Below are 3,605 nucleotides of genomic sequence, written 5' to 3' on the forward strand. Positions count from 1 at the left end.
AAGAATATCACCATTAGCTGAATGATTTTTTAAAGTGAAAAAAAAATGCATTAATTATGTCTGAAGAAATTAACACTTGTGTTTTATTTTTCAATTTGAGAAACGTTAGCCAAATGTCAGGTTAACTGCTTTTAACACATAATATTTTTCGAATTAACAGTTTTAAAAGATAAAACGATATCAGATAAATAAGTCAAAGTCATTTATTGTACTAGTCATTATTCTAGCTAAATCTTTAGGTTATTTTTCTTTTAGGTTATATCTAAGGCTTATATTGGAGCAACAGCGGTAACAAAATTTGATGGGTCCTTAAATTAATTGATTTTCCTGATCTCTTTGTACCCAACATCAGTTACTGTGCCATCGGCAAAACGTTTTCTTAAAACCTTAGCAATGCTATGAGGAGCAGAATCTATTGTTGGGTAGCTGATTTCAAGACAGACAGAAGCTAATCTAGCAATTCCGTCCAGAAACTTGACGCGCAAATCTTCATGTTTGTTATCGTAGTTCATGGACTCATATATCATGCTTGAGTGAACTATTTTCACTAGTAAACCATAAGGAAACAGATAAGTATTCAGCAAGTTCAACAAAATTGCTTCTGAGGCACCAGCATTATCACCTTTTAAAACATGTATGTCATTAATAATTTCTATCGTTCATTTAGAACTTTTGGTAGGAATGGAGAGAGGCATTCAGTTTTTTCAGGGCTTGAACAGGTTTTTCGCCCTGGAATAAGAACAGCTCTGGCCAGTGCTCTAACTTTATTCTGCTATAACTTTTCCCGGACTTCAGGTATCTCAGTTCTGGTGAACATGAGCCCTAAATTTCTTTTGATACGAGGCAAAAGTTTGTCTAATGCTAGATTTCGTCCAATGCAGCCTCTAATAGCCTCTCACATTACAGTATTTTACCCATTAAAACTAAATAAGAGCCTTTCAAAGCCATAGTGATTTGTTTTGACCCGTCACTGTCTGCTCCCACAATGAAGAACTTCGTGTATTCTCCAAGTGAATGAATTAATTTAATGAAGTAATTCCTCTTCCAATATACTTCCAATATGCCTTATTAGTCTGGTAGGGGCGTTTACCAGACTTTTAACCCGGTATTGGTTGCTGCATTAGAATTTCTCTCACGTTAATCGTTTTTCGGGTCTGGCAACTGGCACGGATACAGACCGTGGTTTCGACCTTCCTGGACTCTCTAGTTCACTTCAGACTGAACATTTTTAAGATTAGTGTTATGTTCTTATAATATAATATATCTGTATTTTGATTCTTTTTATAACTTTATCTGTCTCAAACTATTATTTTATGTTTATTACCATTTTATAATTCTGTTTGTTATTTTTTAAAACTATTATTGCTCTTGTATCAAGATAGCTTTTTTTTTATGCTTCAGTAAACCTTATCTAAATCAATATTTTATATTTCAAATAATGCGTTCAAGAGCTCTAAATAAGAAATGTGAGAAAAAGTCACACGCGCGGCCAACCGTGTTAAAATCGACCTAGGTACAAGACAATGTGCTTCCAAGAATGTTATGGGGTATATAACTTACGAGCACATAGACTAAAAGACTTACAAAAAGGGAAAAAGGGATCAGAATAATAACGCACGCTTACTAGAATCATACTGCCCTTATTCTCCTGTAATGCTCCTATATACATTATCAGAGATTATTTACATGGGGAGTTAGGATTAAGGTTGTATACAGGCCTTGTTCTACCATAGCTGTGTTTGCATATTGTTGTAAATGTAAACAATCGAAGCTTATTTATATATACTGATACTGTCTATTTGTTGTATTAGAATTAACCCCATATACAATAAGTGCATTACGGCTTAAGGCTAGTAACTTGGACTAAGTCCCCCTCAGATAATCCTTACTGTCACTGGTAGCAGTACACAGAGAGTTGGCGTGGGGTTGATCGCCTTTTTATGGTAACTATATTTAATGCTCAGCCCACAGTTGGATATCGCAATCTACGGATTTGCGGTGGATCTGTAACTACATTTCGAAGATAAAATCAAAAGAACTTACTCAATGATTTGAGCCTGGCGACATTAAGGTACCCTAATTTCAAGACTGTAAAAAAAAAAACTTTTTTTTTCTTTAAATTAAACTGAAACTTATATGTGCAGAATTCAATATAATGAATAAAATATTAACAGTATTAATTGATTTTAATTTCTAAAAATCAATTTGCATATATTTATTATTTGCTGCATATTATGTAACTTCTTATTTTTTTGTTAGTTCATTTTTTATTTTTTGTTTGTAAATAGTGGGTTTTAAGAAGTATTTTATTTCAATTATTCTTGTCTATTATTCAAAAAGTTATATTATTTTTCGTCTATTGATGGAAATATACATTATATTTATGCTACTATTTGTCTATTGAGTTCATACATCTAATCTTTAAATATAATAATATTTATTAATAATTGTATTTATTTGATACTGATTAGTTTTGGAAGTTCATTTTCAACCCCAATTCCCGCTACACTTTTGTCTGGATTAGACGATTCCTATTAATTTTTAATTAACATTAATTAATAATGGTTATTATAAAACGCTTATATTTTATATGAATTTACTTAAAATTAGTATTACTAATTCGAAAATTCTAATATCGTAATCATTTTGTACTCGGCATGGAGTCTCATCCATTCAAGCCATGAGATGAAGTCCTTTAGTTAAGTTGTCTACATAAGTATGGTAAAAACATATGGACAAGTATGGAAGTGAGTAGCTCAATAGCACTATGCTACTAATTCCACCAAGGATCCGAGTTCGAGTCCAGCTGTGGCAGATAATTATTTTCTTTTTCACTGTAACCTTGATTCAGTCGTGTGGGTTTGGGAGCCACCAAGGCTCATTAACAAGCTCACCAAGGTTCATATTATTAAATAACTATTATTGTATGGTTATTTTTACAAATGCATCTCTTGTGTTCTCCAGCATATAAAGAACATTAATCAACAAAGAAGATGTATTGAAACGAATCTAAGAGTTTCTTGAATCCTTAGCAGACAAGGATTAATCCAAATCTTACCCTAGATTTTTCTTATTGAATCTTACAATTCTCCATGATAAATAGTAAACCTTATCATAAGACTGGAATCATTAAATTAATATTAATGCTTCGAAAGATGTTAAAAAAAAATCTTTCAAACTTTTTTTTTACTGCTATTGTACACCAATCTATTCATCTTATTCCAAACAATAAGACAAGCCATATAACGGATTCCATTAAACGATATCTTTAAAAAAAATGGATTTGGGGTAAAGGAGGTCAACAAAATGTTTTTTTAGGAAAAGGCAAATCATATATGTTTTAGGGTTGCCTCAAACTTATAAATACCATTTCTTAATGAAATTGAAAATTTGAAATTTTATATATACAATAATTTATAACAAAATATCAATTGCGTTTATTGAATCCATATATATCCTTGAATATAGCCACAGCGAAACATTGCCGAGTTAGGTAGTAAATAAATAAAATAATATAAGCTTTAACTGGATGAAAGCTGAAACTAGACAGACAAATCTGGATTTATTAAATGGAGATGAAGAAATCATGTTTGAACAAGCCAAGG

The 3,605-nt window shown here is 31.5% G+C and overlaps 1 pseudogene; it reads right to left on the bottom strand.

Moving 5' to 3' along the window:
• Positions 1-269: 269 nt before the first annotated feature.
• LOC106688371 (large ribosomal subunit protein uL10-like) overlaps positions 270-3,605 on the bottom strand; it is a 9,644-nt pseudogene continuing 6,308 nt past the window's right edge.

The sequence above is a fragment of the Halyomorpha halys genome, unplaced genomic scaffold, assembly GCF_000696795.3.
Source record: "Halyomorpha halys isolate HHAL.00 unplaced genomic scaffold, Hhal_1.1 Scaffold1114.1, whole genome shotgun sequence".
NCBI classification, from domain to species: Eukaryota; Metazoa; Arthropoda; class Insecta; order Hemiptera; family Pentatomidae; genus Halyomorpha; species Halyomorpha halys.